Consider the following 22,612-nt stretch of genomic DNA (forward strand, 5'->3'; position numbering starts at 1 on the left):
TCTTTATAGCAGTGTAGGGAAAAGGACAAAACCCAGAAAAGTAGCTACTTGGAATATTTGATAGTGGGGAAACTGCAGAAGTTAAAAAGAATAAAAAGTCTGAGGCAAAAAGCCTGACTGATGTTGTATGTACTGATGTAAAGCAAGTACAAATTTTAAATATGTGGGAAAGTGTTCACAGTGCTCTCACCTGTCTCAAGATAAGGCATGAGACAGGGGACTTCCTTGTGCTGGAGTAACAGACCTTTAATGAGTAACAATTCCCTCATGTGACTCAGCAAGCACTGTCCTGCTCATGGCTGCCACAGCCTGCAGGTGCTGACTAACACATCTCCATCTTAAGCACTTGGTCCTGGGTACTCAAAGGAGGACTGGTTTCATTAAGCCAGTTTGAGGCCATCAAAAAGATGATACTCCTGATAGCTGAGGACTAAAATAAGGTAGTGCATTACATATTGCATAATAAAGATAGCTGGAAGCATTATAAAATGGCTGAAGAAATCTCCAACATTAATATTTGATTCAATATCTTTTAGTTGACTGTGGCATATTTTGATTGAGGAGCCTTTTGAGTGTATTTATTTATTTTTAGATGTATGTAAATGTGCACAGTCAACATCTCTTGAGGCATCAGCATGGCATCCAGTAACATACTGCGTAGCATAAACCCATTTCTATCAGAGCAAAGAAGCAAACCTGCTCAGTCCACCCAAATTGGAAAGGAAAGGGAAAAGGAAAAGGACAAACCCTAAATTCCCTGAGGGAGCCCTTGACAAAGCAGGTAATGGCTCCTAGCGCTCCCACTGGGCTGGCAGCAGACTCAACATGAATTTGCCGGTCAGGGTCACAGTGGCTGGTCCAATGCAGCTGAGCCGGGTTCAGTGACCCGGAGGGTGTTTGTGCAGTGCCCCAACCAGCCTGGCAGTGCTGGGGAGGAGAGGCAGCTCTTCTGCTGCTCCTGCTCCACAGCACGCTTCCGTCTTTCAACCAGAAATCATCTGCAGGGCAAGCCAGGAGTCCCAGGAGTAGGTAAATGGCCTCCAGCAGCGGTGCAGCGCCTGGAGCAGGCTCTCCCAGGGCAGGGAGTCCATGGGCACTGGGTGAGAGCTCCACAGGGATGGCTGCTCGGTCAGCCCCAGTGGAGAGCAGCTGTGAGCCCGAGGCTGAGCTATTCCTGAGCCTCCCTCAAGGCAGAACTTGCTCATGCAGAAGGGTGTGTGCCTGTAGCCCACCCTTCTCCCTGGACCACGTAGCCTTGCCGATGGAAATTTTGGATTGAGGTAGATACATGTTTGATTTTCTTTTTTAGTTTTAGTTCTGATGTCCTGTCTGCTAATGAAATGAAACATGATTATCCTTTGAAAAAAAAAAACTATCCTGGCAAACCCTAGTGAAACAGCTTTCTAAATAGGTTTTTCTGATGGGGCATTTGTTGTAATGAAGAGTCTTATGAAAACTATGTGTAGTTTGTGATGATTCAGGAAGCCAGCGTACAGCTGTGTACTGGCTGCTCTCCTACAGCAGCATAGCTGAGGGAAGGGCTGTCAGGGCCCTTTGCTGAGGAGTGGTGCCCGGGCACTGCTCAGGTGTTGTTGGAGAGGCTGGCTCCTGTCTGCCCTGGCCTTGGCATTTTCCCTTCCACTAAATGACCCATGAGGCTGATCCACAGGCTTTCCCTGAAGAGTTTCTCTCCCTGCAGCCACCCATATGGGTCTCTGCTGGACTTGCTCAAACAGGGAGACCATGTGCTGTGCCACAGCAGGTGGTCCAAGGGTGTACAGCACTTGGTGTCAAGGAAGGGACATCTTTCGGGATTACCAGGGGGCAGCTCATGTCAGTTCTCCTGGTCTGAAAATTAATTCATGGCTGAAGCACAGCTGAAGTGTGGTTTGATTTAACCACTTTGCTCTTCTCCAAGCCTGAGCAGGTCAAACTGTCAAAGGAGGGCTGGGTTTACAGTATTTTTACCAAGATACTTTTTTGGGTAGAAATACAACTGTTATCTGAGATCAAATTACAAAATACTATCTTGTATTTTAAAAAGGAGAAAGATTTCTAAAAAAAGCTTGTTAATTTTCTATTGCTTTGAAAACACTGGGAAGCACCTGTCTTGTTTGCAAATTTCTTCCCATTTTCTGTTTCCTTAAGAAGAGATGGATGACATAGGATTATTTTTTTTAATAGGTTAAAAATGAGAGAAATGAAGCCATAAGCTTTTATAGTTTTTTTTCCAACAGCATCATTTCATTACTCTTAAAATTACTTTACATTTTAAAGTTCCTTTTAGTTAACAATAATACCATTTTAAAAGATTATTTTTGTCTTAGTTTCTTTCAAGTGAGGACAATTATCAAAGCACTTTCTTGAAAGAAAAAACTAAAAATAAATTAAAAGGTGGTTCCCCCTCTCACACCCTCTCATTTATTTTGCAGAATTGTCTTCTCTGTTTTGCAGAATGATTTGAGTTAAAATGAGGGCTAAAATCTTCTTCTGACCATATTTGCCTTCATAAAATTTCCTGTACTCTCACACAGTCATTTTCTCACTTTCATCTCCATTTCATGTAAAGAAATGTAAAGTATGAGAGGGATTTTTTTTTCCCTCCATCTCACTCAAGAAGTTTTGAGAAGAAAAATGCAGAAAAAATGGTCAACTGAAAATCTGATTTTCCAGCAATATTTCAGGACAGAAGTCCCATCAGGACACTAGGCCTCCTCACTTAAACATGTCTCTGTTACCTGCTCCCATGGCCATCCCATCCATAGAATGTCTCTCTCTCCTTTCTCCTGGTTCCTCTAAGTTAAGAAATAAACACAGTTGTAGATTTGCCAGTGTTTTCCACCTGTTGGCAGCTTCCAGCTTTTTGAGGATTGCTTTTGTCTGATCATTTTGGTAAGTAATTCAGTTACAGCCTGCAAGACAACAGCGATTCTTCCTGGCTGACGTGGGCTGCTTTGTGATCCTGTCACAATGTCTTTTGAAAATTGTTAGCTCACACTGTGGTAATGCAATTTTGATGAATACCTTGTAACTTAATTGACTCTGTGGCAAAACACAATTGTATAAACAAATTGGCTCTGTCCACACCCATCGTACCTTCACAGGACATCATTTTAATAACTGCTTTGAGCTATGATAGATGATAGTGTAGGCCCTGAAGCAGAAGCACGTCTGCAAGCACGGGGCAGATGAGTTTAGTTTCACAGTACAGCCTTTCCAGAGACTGTTCGTTGAGTGTGAGAATAACAGACCAAAAAAAAAAAAAAAAAATAGCGCAAATACTACAGAAATATATTCTGGAAATGATGTAAAAAATGTCTAAAGTAATCCACATCATTAGCATAAGCAATTACTCAGAGTAGTTAATTAAAATGAAAAATCTTTTCTGTGGAACCACCTACAGCTCGTGGCACAGCTCTGGCTGTGTCTACACCACCTACCCAGAGCACGTGGCTGCTGCTGGCCTGCATCTGGGTCAGCACATGTTGCTGAACTATAGCTGCATCCAGGGCCCCCCACGATATCTACTGGTGATAAGGCAGCCTGGTCTTAAACTGCTGCTGGAATCTGAAATATGATTTGTGGTGCTAAAACCTGGGTAACTGCCTCAATGAAGACTGATGCAGGCATATCTGTCGTCATGGTCTGTAGGGTTGCTCTGCTGTGAGGAACACCTTTTTAGTCTTTGGGTGACAAAGTATTGAAGGCAAAAGCAACATCAGGGAAGCGTTAACAACAGCAAGGCAATTCCAGTCCCTTCTTTTTCTTCTGAGCCACTCGATGAGTTTAACTTTCGTTTACACAATGGATGCTTTGTGGAGGCACAGCTTTGCCTGGGAAAAATAGATGATGGAAGATGTTTTAAAAGAGACCAAAGAAACTGACTCCCTTTGCACCACTTACAAAAGTGCAGTGTGAAGCTGGCCAGGCTCATCTTTTAAAAAATCCTGACAACTTTATTGATCAGAGTGGGATTATATCAAGAGTCAGATCAGCCTAGTGCTACTTCTGGAATCACCATTACTAGTACCGGTCGCCACCCCATGCTCTCCAAATGCCCAGTTTGAACCCACACATGTTTCTAGGCACACTGAAGGTAAACATGTGGCATAAGCTCTTTGCAGCTTTTCCTTTAACAGATCAAGACGGCCTTAAAAAAGTGTTTAGCATATGCTTCCCATTTGCCCCCTCTCTGATACGCAGAAAGGCCTGGTACATCCACAGATACTTCCCGCTGCCCAGGTGCAGGCCACTGGTGGCTAGGTGCTATTTTAAAACCTCACTAGCATTACTGTGGCATCTTTTGACACTTAAATGGGTGTTAAAGTTTGGCTCTTGCTTCTCACCAAACCCCCTGTGTGTGCCAAGCTGTGCTGTATTCAGGCCATTTGTGGTGCAAGGTGAGTGGGGGTCAGCTGGCACCCTGCAGCAGGTGGGGACTGGGTGCAGTGCCTGGTTGGCAGGCAGCTGTGGCCAGCTCACCAGGGAATTGGTCATGCTCATTAGAGATCTTATGTGTAGGTTTCAGCAAGTGGTAAAGACTAACTTAGGTGCAAATAAAGATTTAAGAAATTTATTTTCAGAAATCAGTTGTGATGTTGTCTTGCTACCGGCATGTTCATCACAAACAATATTTATTGTTTGCAGCATCTGCCTAAGGATCTCCTTTTCTAATCTATGGATCTGTTATTGAAGGAGAAAACTGGAAACTTGAAACCACTGGTCTAAATGGTGTAAAGAGTATGAATTTAAGCTAAGGATGATCTGCACTGCAGCCAGATGCCATAGAAAAAGAGTGTTAGTAGTTATTTCCAATGCAGTGACCCAATGCTGTTTCTGCTCTTTGATTGTAGGAAGCTTTATTTTTTATAACAGGGAGCTTTGGTTGATGCTGTCTGGGACAAATTCAGGTTTCTCTAACACTGCTGTGAATACTTGCAGCTAATGGAGAACATGATCATACAGACGATAGCAAATTGCATTTAAATTGCTTACTCACAGCCAGCTTCAGAACTGCTTTTGTGTCTTGAAGTAGTTTTACAGGACTAAGAGAGCTTTTTATCCATAAACTGTACTGGCCTTCAAGAACTAGAGTCGTTCAGTGGTGTCATGGGTTATAAACTGCTACCTTGCACTCCAAACACTATGTATGGATCTGTCATTTACCAGCAAGTGAAGCACATGGCTGAATACTGTCCTGATCAGGACTGAATATAGCAATGTACTCAGATGCTTTGCTGACTTGGGGCTTGGTGTGTGAATATAAGCATATGCTTATATTCACACATATAAGCATGTGCATAAATATTTGCATAATTTGGCTAGCATTATTGTTACATTTTGCAAAATCGGATACAAAATTGAATAAAAAATGGAGTAAAAATGTTCCCTCTTACTGTACAGAATATTTGTTTTAACCAGCAATTTGGAATTTGATCTTTTGGATTTTGTTGTAGGTTTCCGGATTTGCTCGATCCTTCTCTGATCTGCCATTAAATGTTGGGTCATTTGTCCCAAAGGTGGTCTCATATTAAGATGCAAGCTATTTTAACAGTAGATTAAACATTGTGATTAATGATGATAATGGATGAATGCTTTTGTCATTAACAAAACTGCATGACCACATATAAGATTTAAAACAGAATGAAAAAATAGCATTGTTTAATCTGTTTCAAGAAGATTGTAAATGCCTTGAGATATTGATCCAGCCTGCAAGCTTGCTTATAAGAATACTCTCTGCCTGCTGCAGTGTGCTTAGGTACAATCTAATAAGAGCTCATTGAATAATAAACAACAGTAGCCACCCAATCGTAAAAATTTAGATTGACGGAATTCCCTCCCCAGTGAAGAGGAAAAATCTAGATCTGCCCATAAACCCATTACTGTCCACTCACCCATAAGCCAATAGAAGATCTTGGATTATTGGAACTCTTAGCTTTAAGAGAAATTGCTTTCCTAAATTTGACCTCTCACACTAAATATAAAATATGGACCATCTGTAATGAAGGGATTGCAGCCCAAATAGCTATCATCTCTCGGTGGCAAAGGTTAGAAGGTTGATGCACATTGGTTCCATGGGGATGGGGATGTTGGTGACCTTTTGGCATGAAAATGGTCACTTGGAGCTGTAATGTGAGAGAAAGGGGTCGGGTATTAGCCACTAAAGACTCTCTGATGCTGTGTCCTTGTTAAGCTTTTAGAGAAAAAGCCATGGAGGCATTATGGGAAGCAGCATCAAATCCCATCTACCAGATCTGAATATGATACAGTGGAAAGTGAAACTGGATATATGCTCCATTTAGGTAACATTTCTTCACTTCTTAAAAGGACAAATGTCATCTGAGCTTATATAGAGTGTTCATTTCAAAGAAAGAAAAGGTAAAAATGCAATTTAGGTGTTTGAGGATTAGTCCTTTGCTGATCCTGGACTCAACATTGTGTTTGACTACTCATGGTGGGCCAAGTGTAGGAGTACAAATATGTGTCCTCTTTTCTTATTTACTCAAGGAATTAAATATTGTAGAAATCAAACAAAAAATTCAGTACATGGTAAAATTGCTGCTGCCCATACCCCGTGTTTTAGTGTAATTCCTGTAAATGATTGTGAGGGGCTGTAGAGGGAAACACAGTGAACACAATGTTCCTTTTTGATCAGCAGCTTTTAACAAAGGAAGGATGTTGAACATCTGAAAGTAGGGAGTGCAGAGTTCACTGTGGGTCACCATTAAGGACAAGAACAAGGTAATGTAAGAGGCTGTGTGATTCCAGGTTGACAGGAGGATTTTAAAAGATCAAAAGTGTTTTATATATATGTTAGAGAGGAACAGAAGTGCTTTCAGTCAACAGATGAAAATGCTAATTTTTAGAAATGATGAAAGCAAGACAAATGTGGTGGTGAATTCCAACTGAGTCATCAAAACAACAAGTATTCTAAGTCTGTGGTTTTTAAACGATTATTGCAAATTGTCCATCAGTGCAGGTGTGGTAAAAATGGCTATTTTGTTGCTGTATGAACAGTTCACTGTGCTTGTTATTTTGGGATGGCAGAGCTGACAGTGCGTTGTGGCTTGCAATCTTCCTTGTTTTAGATCTAGACATATTTGAATAAGTCTGTTAATTTTTTAAGCTTTACATTGTGCTCTCCTCCTTTCAGTAATAGAAAAAGAAATGTTTCTACTGTATAATTAAGGAGCTGGAGAGAAAAGAAAGAAACAATTAACAGCTGTTTCTGATAGAGCCTCCATCAGTTTAGTGTGAAAAAGAAAAATGATGGAGTAATATTGCCACCAGCAATCCCTCAGTCAGGTGACTTTTTTGCTGGATCAATTCTGGTTGCTAAGCAACAAGCAAAAAGGCACAGTTATGTTTTGGTAAATCTTTTATTTTTGAATATTCTGTGGTGGAGTTTCATGTACTGCATCTATTTCTAATGCTCTAGATTCCAGACTCACAGTATCTTCTCAGCCATAAAAGCCCATCTTTTCTTATTCAAAAGGTACAATGTTATTTAGTGTTCAGCCAAACTTTTGTGGCTAATACATATTTAAAAATACAAAACTGAGCCAGTGATTAGAGAATTTGCTAAAAGAGAGCAATGGAAAAATCATTAAAACAACTCTGACATTTTTGGTTAATGATATCTACATTAATGAGTTAATTGCCAATGCATCACATTTTATGCCACTATCAAATATTAATGTTATCAGTGTTATAATAATAGCATCTATTGATATAATTGAAGCTTGCTTTCCAATAGGTGTCACCATGAATAATATGATTGCAGTATTAAAATCAATAATAAGAATATTAGGAGGGCATTATAAAATGTCAATACTATGAAAACCACTTAAATAAATGCTTGATATCAAACAAACCAACTAAATATACAAAGCTATAATTTTAAAGAATAAAGTCACAACCCTGTGTATAACAGTTTGGACATTGCAACTTTACTTAAAAACATCAGACTGAAACTAATAATACAATAAAGCTATGAAGAAGATGAAATCCTTTTGCATTCAGTGAGAAAATATTTAAAGAGTATATGATACATCCGAGGAGATTATAAATATTGGAAATGGTTTGATATTACATTTAAGACAAAGCCTTTGTGTTGCAGCAGTCCAAAATCTGTTAGCAGATGTCAATGCCTGTCTTCCTTTGAGGTCAGTTCAAACCAAGCACACAGCTGAGTCTTGGAAGGATGCACGCCAGGCTAGCTTACACTATGTGTAAAGAAATCAGCAGCCCAGCCCTGGAAGAAGTCTGAAAAGACAAAATTCCAATTTTCCAACATTGCACATCTTGTCAATCTGTGGCCATTGCTGTTCCATTTCAACAGTGGCAGATTGGCACACAGATAACTGACAATGATGTTAAAAAAAGAAGGTTACAAGAAGGAGCCTTTGAAAATCTAGCACATGCGGGAAGCTAGTGCTGCTTTTGTGGAATAGCAAGTAGGACAATTATTTTGAAAAAATAAAAGCACAAAAGGTGCTCAATTGCCATCCAGGGAACAGGGTGAAACACCCACGTAGTCTGTACTGGCACCAGCCTTCACCCTGACAACCACAAAGCACTAGGTGGCTGTTAGAAGCTGCCTGGGCTGGGGCATTTATTCCTATGCTGAGGGTTTCTTTCTCATGTCTGTGTCCTGAAGCAGGAGGAGGATTGCCTGCCCTGCAGCTGCCTGGCTGATCACAGGAGAGGAGGGCTGGGAAAAACATCCTCCAGAGGCTGCAAGGATTGCCCATCCTAAGAAACACTGATCCTCAAAGACATGCCGTCCCCAAAGTAGTAATTTACTGCAGAAAAACATTTGACGTTACTTTCCATCCCGCATGGTACGCTGAGACAAGTGGGAGGCAGCAGGGTGTGCGCCCGGCTGCCGGATCCAAGAGCCAATTCCTGTAGCTGGAGGTGGGCAGCAGTGGCAGTGGCTCTTCCCAGGGCACCACAACAGAAGTTATCGTTAAACCGACAGAGGCCAAAGGCACTTTGAGCAAGCATCCAAGTTATTCGCTCTGGCTGTCTTGCTGGTTTTGACTGCTCATGATAATGGGCCGTTGTCCACCAAGCAGGGTTTGCTTGGTGATGCAGTGTGTTTGAAAATTTACCTGGGAACTCTGTAAATCAAAATCATTAATCTGCAGGCTTTTTATTACTGGTATCTTCAGCTATATCTGCCAAAAAAGTTTTAGGACACCTCAGATTTATTCACCCAAAACCATTTGACATTTACTTCATTACTCAGTGGACTGGATTCCCTTTAAATAAATTTTCCAGTTATCTGGACTTTCACCGTGAAAATCTGTACAGTGATCTCTAGTTTATTATGCCTACTTGAAAAGGGTAATTTAATAAGGCATCAGTACAAATACTTAATTGTGCAATGGCTATTGACAATGCCTTTAAACAGTTGCATATTTGCCAGATTTAGCTAATGGAAGTAGAATTGCCACTTAATGTCTCAGTTTGCACTGGCTGAAAATAAATTGTATCTGACATTCCTTTGGCTTTTAAAGGACATATTTAGATATTTACAGTCAGATTGATCTATTGTTCTATTTATGTTTCTTGTGTGAAAAAGTATGAAGTAATTTAGGTGGAGATACTTATTTACACATTCAGTATTTGCAATAGATTCACACAATCTGATGTTTCACAAAGTTGAGATACTGATATCAAAGAGAGAGCTGACTGAAAATAACTTGACAAAATCTTTTTCCAAAATGTGTGGGTTTGTCAAGTGTGAAATAATTTGCTGGAACAAGCTACCTTTAATGACATTTCCATTTATAAGAAGTTTTGAAAAGTAAGTTACAAATTGTTGGTATAGGATTTTACATCATTTTCTGAAAGTTCAGTTTCATTACATTTTGTTTGGAAATGTAATTCATAACAAAAATAAATCAAAGTGTAAAAGCAAAATGACAGCATTTCATACATACAAATGCAAAATATTCTGATTGGTATAAGCTGAAGTTTTAAAGTTTTTGGTTCAAAAAACTTTTACAGCGTTTCATTCTGATTTAGGATGCAAATGAGTTTTGCAATATTGAAAATGTTTGTAATATTTCTTATTGAGTTCTAGTGCAGATGCACTTAACTCATTTTATATTCTTCATTAGAAATATAATTACTTAGCTCTGTACTTCCCCTTTCCTGACACCTCATTTAAGAAGCAAAAAAGTTTTTCTAATGAAGCAACTTATCATCACATTAAGAGGCTCAGTAGCAATTGAATCATGAATATTGTGATACTACATTTTTTTCAAAGACCAGTGCATATTTAACTTTTGTAATGAATGTACTGTAAAGGTTTAGTGCTGGGAGGGAATGTGTTTTCTTCCTTGTTTTGTGTTGCCTGCAAGCAAAGAATAAGGTATAAAATCATGCCTCTTAAGGCATTTGTTTGTGACTACTCTTCAGCGGATGACTTAAAATCAGCCCCTGAACCTACATTTTCTGGAATCTAGATAAATTAAGCCAGATTTTGCTGTCTAGACTGCTTGCACCATGCATAAACAATAAGTAGTGGTAAATACCCATATCTTTCATTCTAAAGGCTTAGTCAGACACAAACAGGCCTAAACACAGGAACTTGTTACTATAAGCTCTGTCCCCCCAGAATGGAGATGGCCTCCAGCAGGCTACCAATTCTGAGCCTGGAGAATGACTGCGGGTAAATGGTGGCAGAAGTTCTATCAAGCGTGCAGGGCTGGAGACATTAAGTGCTTTTAAAGGAATAATGAAATTCAAATTTAACATGGGAGTTTTGTGGGTAGCCAGCATATGGAAGGTAGTGATGCATTTGAAAAATTGGTGACAGATACTTATAAACTGCAGGCCAGTATTTTAAGTATCTGAAAATATTAATTTTAAACAAAATAGTAAGATGCACCTAGATTAAGATACATGCATTAATCAGTTGAGGATTAAACTCTGAGATTGTTGTTGGGTACTTCATACTATTATTTTGCATTGGCCATTCTTGAGTTTAAATTAAAAGGCTGCATTAATTTACTTTGTTATTAGCAGTTCCATTCAGGAAATCTTTCTGCAGCCCATGCAGCTGCTGACCACATCCATCATCTTCCATCTGCATGACCATCATGTGTCAGTGAACCTAGAACCATGGCCCCTGGCTTGAGTGCTGGAACTCAACCTGGATGCATCATGACACTTGTTGAATAACAGGGCTGGATCAATACATTGGGGTTTAAAGGAGGGTCAAGCATAATGGGAGAAGGGACCACATAGGTAATGTTTCCTTTACTCCTGCTGTCCCTGTATTACCCAAGAAGATATCCCAGCACTCTTGTGGACTGCTGAACAAGGTGCCACTTCTTTTAATGTGACCCAACAAGTTTCCTTATGAATTTTGGAGGATTTTTCTGTTCAGCTATAAATTTTGGCATTTCTATTTAAAACCTCAGGCAATTGCTTATGAGGTATTTAAGGTTTTGGTTTTTCCTGTACATTCGGTGGGTAAATTTTGCTGATGTGTCTGCTTAGATAGAAATAACTGTTGGAATAAGAAATAGTAATAGAAACTTAATACCTAACTTCCAAAACTTCTGATGTGGCATAGAGAAGAACTGACTTTCCAGTCAGTTCTTTTGTGATGTCCTTTTGTGCCTCCTCTTGCTTGGGCAGCCACATGCAAGCTATGGGAATTCAATCAGCTCACTATTCTTTTGATTCTAAAATGGTGGTTAAGAATTGCTGTGGTTTTCCTCCTTTAGCTCTGTTTTTCCTGCCTGATTTTATTTCTGTCATCTTTGAAATGCTCGATTACTTCTCCCTGAGAAGAGCTTTGTATTTCTGGGCATTTCTGTGTGCCCGTGCTGCACTGTACCACATCTTTCTGCACAGTTCCTCATAATGATCTCAAAGAGGTATCAAATAGAGAGAAAAATATTTTTCTTTTATGATCAGTCTATGCTGAACCATTCCTTAATTCTGTGTGTTCTTGAAATGCAGATACTATATGTTGATAAGAAATTACATTTGGTTTAGAAAATATCAAGTAATTTCTTCTGGACACCACTGTCTGCAATATTACAGTGAGTCATGCAATAATACATGGATGAGGCAGAACATAAAATGATGGTACCAAGTGATGAAAACAGGATAAATAGGAAGCAGTAGAGAAACTAGATTATGACCCTTGAGTCCGAGAGGATTTATCCCTCTCTAGTCAGTGGTCTAAGGGACAGCTCAGCTCCAATGATGCAATGACAACAGCCTGCCACCTAAGCTACAGGTTCTCATCTTTGGAGTTTGCTCTCAGCTGATTTAGATTTGCCAAAGTTCATTATTTCAACATTAAGCAGCACTGGAAAATTCCACTCACTGCTAGAGAGAGAATAGATTTTTGGGTGAAAAGGAGTGAAGAAAAAGCCACTGCCTATGGTTTGTCTATGAAAAGGTTTACATGGGACCCCCCATCTATTTCTGTTCATGTGTACATGCATTCTTTGGTACTTTTTCAGCAGCAAAGCAGATACTCCAAAATGTACCTAATTCTGTGGAATGGCTGTTGCCAGATCATTGGGAAAGTGTTTCTATTGAGACATGGGACACACCAGCTATGTGAGGAAAACTATTTTGTGCTCCCACAGAGTACAAATCAGTAACCACACTTTCATTCAGAAGCCTGGAAATGTCCACAGGGAAGATAACAATTTTCTCCTCTTGCCACTGTTTTGTTAAAAAAACTAATAATATAGGGGGAAAAAAAAACACCTTACAACAAGGAGTAATAAAAAGGTAATCCATAGTGTGGGGCCTTGTGTAAATGCAGTAAACATGAAGAATTTATTACATTTTTCTTATTCCAGGTGGAGATTGTTAAAGGCAAGCTTAGTTCTCCTGAACTGTTAAAAATTAACTTCTTTGGAGAAAAAAGTTTCACTCAGTGGCTTAAAATCCACCTCAAGCTGGATGGTCTGAAGCAATCTGAGCAGGGTGAAAGTAAGAGGAAAATAAGTATGGGGTAAGCTCTGTGGGTGCCCTCCTGGGGCTTGTTCCTGGCAGGCTCCTGGGTGAGGCTGGGAAGGGCAGGCTGGTGCCTTCCCAGAGGGATCAGCACCTCCAGAGAGGGGAAAGGGCTCAGCTGCATTAGAGAAAACCAAACCAACATCTGCAAAATAGTTCTCAGACAGAAAAGAAAAAAAAGTGCAGAGAGGAGCCAGGTATTTTCTGCCACTTTCACCAACTACTGCTTTTTGCCACTGTGTGAGTTGGGAGTCAGGTTCAGTATCCTCCACTCAACACGCTGACCCCACTTAAACTACACCCTCACCACTGACCACACACCTTCACCAAAATCTAAGCAGGTAACCACTGCTTACTGCTGGGACATGGTTGGGTTGTGCATTCTGCACCTTACTCCTGTTGTCTCTGCTTTCTAGTAAGATTACGAGCTGCTTGGGACAGACTTTTTAGTTTGTTTTTACAGGCTGTAAAAACAGGGTCTAATTTTATGGTCTCCACATAATGGTTATTGTTATGCACTCTTCTGTAAGCCCAGTTCCTCATAATTAATGAAAGCTAGTCAGGTAAAAAGGTCAAGGTGAAAAACTCTTCCTGTTGGTTTGAAGCACTTTTCTATTTACTTATTAATATTCTAACTGATGTTGAATGGTTGTGCCTGTGAGCTCTTCCTACCTGGCATTTTAGACCACAGTAGTTTAGCATGAGAGGACCTGATTCTGAAAACCTTAAATTTTTTGTGAAGTCTCAGCTACTGAAAGTCTTCCTATGGAAGACCCTTAGCCACTTCATGCAAATGCATATTCTTCTCTCTCATCACGTTCAGTGAAACCTATGTCACAGATAAACTGGTTCTTGATACTAATAAAATTACTATTATGTTATCTATTATAGTTGAGATGAACTCTAATCTTTTTTGAAACCTTATACTTGGTTCAGGAAATCAAAAGTAAAACTAATGATTTAGTTCATTTCTACCTTTCTAAGCAACCAAAAACCTGTAAAGTTGTAGATGTTTGTTTCCAAACACAATGTGAGTCTGTTTATAACAGATATAAATATCTTCATTTCCACACTATATCAAATTTTTAACTTATTGAGACTTTCAGGTATAAGAACACATCAGCTACAGGTCAGCAGCAAGAACCAGTATTTTTTTTTTCTGCTGGCAAAGTTAAGATCCTTGCTCCAATCCTATGTTTTTAAGGTAGACTGTTAAGGTGTGTTAGGTGTGCTAAGAAAAGCTACAAGGAATACCAATACTTAACAGCAGGGTGAATCCTCCTTCTTTTATAAATCCTCCACAAAGGTGCATACTCTGTAGTCTAGCATTACCTGAAGGCTTACCGATATCAAATGAGTCTGTATTTCAGACTTATACAAAGGCAAATGGCTTCTTTTGGTTTTATACATCTGATCTTGCAGCAAAATACCTAGGCCCACTCTCTCTATATTACCTATTTTATTACTTTTATTATTGATAGTATTATATGTGCTAATAGATCTTACTGAGTTCACAGGTTACGCTGGTAACAAAAATGACTGTACACATTGTCCTGCATCTGACAAAGCAGAATTTGTTGTTCAGCCCCAGCATACTCCTGTCCTGTTCCTACCTGTAACACAGAAACTGGATATATGCATGGATGAGGTAAAGGTGAGCAACATCAAACCTTAAAGAGCATGTCCCTAAACACCACCATCCTGCAGTAGCTGGGAAATTTGTAAATATTCTATCAGGCCTAAAATTAACAGAAAAAAGAGCAGCAGTCAGATTGCTCAGTGCCTCTTGGATCCTCAGACACACTGCAGCACGGAGGAGGCAGAGCCTGCCTACTGTGCAGTGTGGCACAGGCCCCGTGCCTGGGTTATAACCTGGCACACCAGCAGCCTGCACGGGTCTGGTGTTTGCCTGTGCAGTGAAGTTGTCTGCAGTCACACGTGCACAGCTCAGTAAAATCGATGGAGGCATTTCCATGGAGCTCAGTAGGTTTCGAATTGAGTTTGCTTCGTGTACCATAAATGACAGCTGTAACACTCTGCATGTGTGGATCTGTTAGTGCATGCTTCGCCATTTCTTGAGCATGTGGTAGGGTGAGGTCAGAATCATAAAGGTATACAAAAATATAGTTACTGTACATAAAATAGAGTTCTAAATTCACCCTGCACCTAATATGCTACAAGAGGATGCTGACTACTTAGCAGATTCTCCGATTCTTCACACAAATTTAGTGGCAGAATTCTGTTCCTAGTTACAGACGGATTGCTGAAAAGGAAATTGCCACACAAAGCCAAATTCTGACCTCATTTGCCAGATTATACATGCAGAGTGATCCCTCTGACTTTGCTGAAGTCATCTGTGCCTGGAACAGTGTAAATGAGAGAGAATTGGGAACTATATTGTAAACATTTGCACTGGATACCTTATGAGGTAATGCATTTGGGCATTAAAACATACAAGGTACGTACACATTTTATGCTAAGAAAAGTCCGCTTTTTATCTACTTTAAGATTATGTGTAGAATTAAGTCTTTATTCTAGTTTTCCCCATTTATGATAGTAGCATTAACACTGCAGTCCTCCTCTGATGTGGTGTCAGTTACGCTCTTCACTTTCATGGAGTAACGCTTTGAAATTTCAAAATACTTGAAGATACTGTAACAGCCAGGGCTGCCAATACAGCATGGAACTGCTACTTCACAATTCAAGTAGTCAGCTATTGACTCGTGGCAATCTATATCTGCATTAAAATGGTGAGTTTTGGATTAATGTGGAGCTGAAAGCCCAACTGAGGCTCTTTGCTGCCAGCCTGTCTCTGTAATTGCAGCATGGATTTCACCAACCACAAAGGGCAAAATGAATGTGATCATCCCCAGCAGTCGATAGCACATTGATTTTTTTCACTCTACGATTCGCACAAATATCGAAGCTCATTTTTTAAGCACGGAGGATTATTAATCTGCATTTCTTGAAAAATAAGTCCGTTTCAAAGCATGGTACCTTGCAGGGCTTATTTAATGTGCAATATGTAAACCAGATAAGCAAAATTTTCTTTTTTTTTTTTTTTTTTAAGCAAAAAATTGGCATTCTCATCAAGCTGTGAAACCTCATCCTCACTGTTGCACTGTCATGCGTCTTATTGTTTGGTTAAGAGATTAAAGAAGGAAATGTTGGCAGGTCTTGTTCTGGTCAATGGTCTGCATTTTCTTAGTTTGTTTTCATTTTCACTAACCCCTGAGGTTGTAAACAGACTATGTACAACATCACCTGTGGTTCCTAAGATGAAACAATGACTCAGGACCATTTCTTCCCTAAATGGATGCAGTTAACCTGTGGTATAATGAATATACTTTGTGTCAGGAAAACAAAGAAAGTTCCTGCAGAGTAGTGGCAATGTTTCTGAGAACTATAAGGTTTCTTTTCATCATTGGACTCACCTTTCTCTTGGGCAGGGGCTTTCTGGAATTTTGTCTTCAGATGTATGGCTGTGAGAAAGCTTCAGTACTGAGGACCAGATTACTGCTCTTTCCTCTGTGTGTGTGGAGATTGGCAGAGGTTTTTAATATGTGGCAAGCACAAAATGGGCAGCTGACCTGTGTGAACAAAATATATTCATGCAGTCTGTGACAAGCTGCAGTCACTTGCATGTGAGTGCAATATGAGCCATATACTGGCTAGAGGTTGAATTGTTTGATTGTGGACTTCCCTGGTTCTGACTTTACCTTGCTAATTTTGGATGTCAGATCAGGGAAGATTTCTTCAAGCCTGCATTTCCACGTAACTTTAAGGAGTGCAATTTCTGGGCCAGCTCTGTGCTGAATTTGGTCTGTTTGTTAAAACTTTTCTCAAGGGAAGCACAACTTATGATAAGAAACATTCCAAGAGTGGCTTTAATGAAAAAGTAGCAAACGAGCACAAATTAGATTACCTTTATAAATGTCCAAGGTCAATCAGAGCTCTCCTGTTCCTTCCTTCATCCCAAGGCAATATTAATGAATGCAAAACCCCTCTTTGCTGAGGGGCAGGCTTGAATTCAAGTCTTCGTTTGGATGGATTTAGTTCAAAACCCTGGTAAACCTTGAAACAAATGCAGGGTGGTAACCTACAATGTAGAAAAAAAAAAAAAAAAACTGAGACACTGTTTACCCTTTGCTTTGGCCTTCTCACAGGCACCGTATTACACACTCCCAGAAGCAAACCCTTATTCAAGACAGTATTTCTTATTTCCCTCCATGTTCCCAGTTGAGTTGATGAGGTACCTTTCATTAGTCAGAAATGGTCTTTTAGGTAAATGTGACAGAACAAGATGCATTTGAAGCTGATCAGGCTTGCCATTGTCATAAACTCTGCTTCAGGTTTTAGCTGTGTGTCCCAGTAAATCCTCAAAGTAGAGCAGTCGCTGTGTGCATTAGCTGTGTGTTTGTTTTCCTCAGGGTATTTAGCTACTTGCTCTTCAGCTTTTATTGCACTTAACAATACAATAGCATCTCAAAATGCCCTATCTTCAATTCTAGACAGCAGTCAAATGAACAAATGTTAGTCACACAAAAAGATAATTTCCTGAAATCAACTACCATTCATATTATGATCTGAAGAAGATCAGACTCCAATTTCCCTTACTTCCCTAAACATAAGAACAGCCTCAAATATGAACCATTTAAGGCATTAACTGTGCTTTCTGCTTTTAGTGTGCAGAATAACAGAACTGTAGCTTTCTGCTCAAAGCCCTTGTAATAAACCCTGCTCCTGTAAGTGCAGTTACAGACTGAGTAGCTCACGACTGGTTGAGTTGTTCCAAATATCTTTTTTATTTTCTTTCACGATAGTCACCTACAGCAGAGAATTAATTATGATGAAAGCTAGTAAGTAATGCAGAGCCTTCCAGGCATGATAAATGTAGTATAGCTGGTGTATATAAGACAGCCTCTTAAGTAACTATATTCTGAGGTCACTACTTGAGGACACTGTGAAGTGCCTTGGTTAGACTTTGGACTCTATCTACTTATCTGAACATTTGGAAGTAAGCAGAAGTTTTCCAGAGGTACTCAAGTAAAGGTGTTGTGAACTTCCCCAAAGTCTCTCTTTTATCTCCTAATTATGCCTTTTTATCTCTAAGTGGTTTTTACTTAACTTCCCACTGTCCCGTACATGGATAAGTTCTTTGCATCCTCTTGCTTCCACTGATAATGGGGATTTCAGGTGACTTAACATTACTTTAAGGGATGGCTCCAGTGATATAGACCAACAGAAAAAATAGTTTGAGAGCATAAATCAGGAAGGCATGGAATTTTAATGTGTTCACAACAGCAAAACAGCTCATGTGGTTTTTTATCTATTCATAAAATGAATAGGAGAGTTCCCCAAAGTGCAGGTGCTCTACTCTGGTGTTGCCAAAGTCCTTCTGAACAGAGTGATTAGTTTTTGCATCATCTGTCCATGAGACAGATGACAAAGTAGAGAACAACTTCATGTGTTTCCAGAACCATTCCTGCTGCATGATTATGTAACTTCTGATGTCAGTGACTTTCACTTTTGCCCTTTTATCAGGTCTTTGGTGATGGACAGACTTATCACGGGGAAAGGGGGAATATATTTAAAGGAAAAAAAGTTATTCTTATTTCCAGCAGATTTTACCTAGAAGATCATGGACATAGGTCACATTCAAAATAGCCAGTGCTCACAAAAGAGAATAATGCACCACTGGGTATTAAAGATTACTCATCTATATTTAAGGAATATTGTAGTCCACTGACTGATGAACTAGTAGCTGTAAAATAGATACAAATACATTACATTAGAATGTCCTGTCCAAATTTACCTCAAACTGATCTGATTTTATGTTTTCTCTTCTATTATTTCAACTTGTCTGCAGTCACTGCCACACTGAGTCTGTTTATGCTTTGTTTTGGTTTCCATTTGAGTGTCTGTATGTCTGAATGTAATAGTGAAGCTTTTAAGGAAGGCAGGATCATCTTGGGGTTAGAGTGTAGTAATAGGATTCTGGAGACCTCAGGTCTCAGCGTGATGCTGCCATAGCCTTCTTCTGTGATACTAGGCAGATTACTTAGTCTTTGACTGACTCTCCTGCTCTGTAAAAGGGATACTAAGATATTAAGCCCTTGGAGACTAGTGTATCAAAAGTACAAAACAAAGACGTACAAAGAAATAGATTTTGTAAGGGGAAAAAAAATACCCTACTGTCCTACAGCCGTGAGGCTGTTGAAATCTTTCCCTGAAGCTCTCAATTAAAACCATGATGGGAATGGAGAATACCTGCATTTTGCAGTGCTAGATAGCTAATGATCTGTGCAGAAAAATCTACCTGAGAACAGTTGCAGAAGTATACTCTGTGCTGTTTAGCTCATTTAGTCTTAGACGTATCTGCTCTGTTTTAACTAAGCACTGAGAAGGCTGTCATCAGTTACCATACTGAAATTATCAGTGTGCAGTTTAACAAAAAGAACATTATCTGAACAAGGTCCAAAAACATTTGTACACAGAGCATCATTGGAAGCACCTCCCAGTTCCTTTGCAAGTGAATAACTATGTTTTCTCCATGGTTAGAGAATCTTCTTTACTTAGTTATTGATCAGCTGAGTCAAGCAAACTTGTAACCTTACCTAATGCATTTTCACCCTTCATTTGCCCCAGACATAGATTAAAATTTGTACTTAAATGAAAGGACTCTTCATTCCTCCACCAGTGACTCCATAGTCTGCAGCTCTGGGTGGCATTCACCCATGTTCAGTAGCTCTCTCTAAAGCCATCTCAGACATTTCTGTGGAGACAGGGTGCCTGAAGAAGGGGACAGATTTTCCCAGGTCTCTTTTCTTAGAGGGTGAAGAGGCAGGACTCAGTACTTTATGACACCATTTATAGCAAGAATGATAGTCCCAGCCTTTAGCAGTACTGAATACTCTTCTGTACAGCTCCACGGGGCCAAGCTTCCCTCCCAGCCCACAGAAAGAAATATGAGGCCTGACTTCAGCTCACTGCAACATCAGCGTCTGATCAATGTTCTCCTTTGACAAGTCTGGGCACAAGTAGAGGAGTCTGTGCCCTTGGTTATTGAGGGAGCTGTGTGGGGAGGCAGAGGTAGCTGCACTGCTGAGTTGCTACACCATGGAAAGAATTGACAAAGTTGAATAAGGGTTCTGAGAAATGTAAAAGGAAGAGGAATCCAGATATCAACATAAAAGGTGTAATTCCTAAAGTGTGCAGGAATAAAAGACAAACGGTAATAGGTCATTCTGGAATCAGAATCATGAATGACAGAGAGCTAGGAATTAAAGAAAGGGCAGGTAAATGTCAACAGTTAGGAACAGAGATGGTGGACTCTGTCAGAAGGAAGAAAGTGCTCAGAATATTCAGCAAAAGCAAGTTCAGTTGTAGTATAAATTTAATAACTTCAGTCTAGTTGCCTGGCTAACAATGTTTTCCAAGGTATTGTGACAAATGAGTACCTGAAGGGAAGAGGAAACCCAACAGAGATGAGAGATCCAGCCAACACATGGAGTAAATGACTGTGATACAGAGACACAGCTACTACAGATGTTGATGGTATAGTATGGTGTGTCACCTGAAAGGGAGGCAATCGTCCTTCTCACACAAGAGGAGGTGCTAGCAGAAAGGGAAAAGATGTAGAGTAAGAAGGAAAAGTAAACAGCCATGAGAAGTGAAATGTAAATCAGCTACCTGGAAAGAGGGGACTCCCCTTTCCTTATGGTGTGACAACTTCCACTTTTTTTAAGTCTATAGAGATGAACAAATGTAAACCAGCTGTGAATCTTACCCACAAACATGGTTCTTGTGCAAGTTGCCCGTAGGAAGCTGGAATTTGTCCAGTGTTAACATTTGTTGCTTTTTTTTTGTTAAGTAGCATTGAAGAGGACCATAAGGTTTTCAGGAACTTTATGGGTTGCCACTGACACAGATTAGCAAAGTATAGAAGCTGATTGCTCCCATGACAGCTTGATGGCTTGTCTGAAATAAACAGTGTCTGGATCCAGTTTCTTGTGCACAGTAATTACTGTATTGTTTGTAGTAGTGGTTGATGGTGTTGGCACTGGGCTAATGACGGGTGCTGATGCACCAGGTGAGTCAAAGTTGATGCCCTCAGCAAGCATTCTGCATCTTTTGAAAACCAAGGCACTATAAAGTCCTTGTGAACAGCCCATACTGATGTGTTGAAGATACTGTGGAGTTTTTTGTGGATAAAAAAGACTGTTCCAATGCTTCTCAGTCTGATATATTTCAAGTGCGTTAATTGAAAATAAAGAAATAAATCCATGATGTTTACAGCAAATATGTTGTATTTGGCAGATAACAAATCACATAATCTCAGCTCTGAGGCTCTACTGCCCCATTGCATCTGAGATGAACTATTCAGTGGTGCTGACCAGGGTAGTGAACGATCTCAGTCTTTGCATCCCTTTGTCCTGGGGGACACTGAGGTGGTGGTGTGGGTCCAGTTCCCTCGTGGAATGAGCAGAAGGTGCTGCAGGGAGCAAGCCTTCACCAGCTCCTCAGGGACTTCTGCCACAGGGATAATCTGACTGACTTGCAGCTCCAAAATCTGAAGTTGAAAGTGTGACTCTCTGCTTAGGTGATTTTCAACACAGAGTAGATTTGGAATAGTTTTGAATTGGTTTTGCATCTTTTTAATATTACACTGTTAACCCTTAATTAATAACTAGAATTACTGTGGTCAGATGCTTTTCTCTGCAGGTATATAGTATTTCTGAGGTTTCCTTCTGCCCAGAGAGGACTTCAGCATTAATTTATATCCATTTAACTAACTGCTGCAATTTTTGTACTTGTACTTTTTCATGTCAGCCTAAGACTGATTATGCAAATTTAGTTCAGGCCTGTGAATTCATCAATACAAATTAAACCAATGTATGAATATTTCCTTGCAAAAGTGCTCCAATGTAACCATATCAGTTTCAAACAACACTCTCCGTGCCTGTGTATAGTCCAGGCCTCAATGGCTTAGGTCACATAACAAAAATTGGACAAGTCACCTGCTGCAGCCTTAAATTCTTTGAGAGAAGCTCTCTCTTTCACAGTATGCATTTTTGCAGTTCCAGACACAGCAGGAGATGACTGTTTACACACTACCTCCCTGCAAATCCTATATAGCAATGTGAACACACATTTTATAAATAAATAGAAGCTGTGCTGATTATTACAGCAGTTACATAGCATCCTAATCAGGTTTCTTGGTTTAGGAGGTTTTGTTGCCTTTCCTGTAAAAAAAAAATCAGATTCAGTGGAACTGATTTCTAAAATCATCTAAGAAAAGATTCACCCCTGGGCAAAGAGCCAAACTGAACCATCAGATTCATGTGAATGGAGCTCCCATTTTCCTAAGCAGAAAGTGTGTTCATCTAACAACACAATTTGTCTTTTCCAGAAGCCTGGCAGATTGTTTAAGGCAACAAGGAAAATGGCATTTATAAAAGCAGACATCATTGGAAATAAGAGTGCTCCCACTGCTGTGATTTCAAAAGTTGATCATGAATACTTAGCAGCAGGTGAAGCACAGAGTGCTTAACTTCTCACCATCAAGGAAGAGTGCTAGCAGAATTTCCTACTGAATTAGAGAGATCAA

The 22,612-nt window shown here is 39.8% G+C and overlaps 1 long non-coding RNA gene across 1 annotated transcript in view; it reads left to right on the plus strand.

The window, feature by feature from the left end:
• The first annotated feature begins 945 nt into the window (after positions 1-945).
• The window catches only part of LOC127388626 (uncharacterized), a 108,600-nt gene continuing 86,933 nt past the window's right edge, over positions 946-22,612 (plus strand). Inside the window, exon 1 of the long non-coding RNA XR_007890416.1 lies at positions 946-1,280. This is a non-coding gene — a long non-coding RNA (uncharacterized LOC127388626). The remainder of the gene's footprint in view (positions 1,281-22,612) is intronic.

The sequence above is a fragment of the Apus apus genome, chromosome 10 (assembly GCF_020740795.1).
Source record: "Apus apus isolate bApuApu2 chromosome 10, bApuApu2.pri.cur, whole genome shotgun sequence".
In the NCBI taxonomy this organism is placed as follows: domain Eukaryota; kingdom Metazoa; phylum Chordata; class Aves; order Apodiformes; family Apodidae; genus Apus; species Apus apus.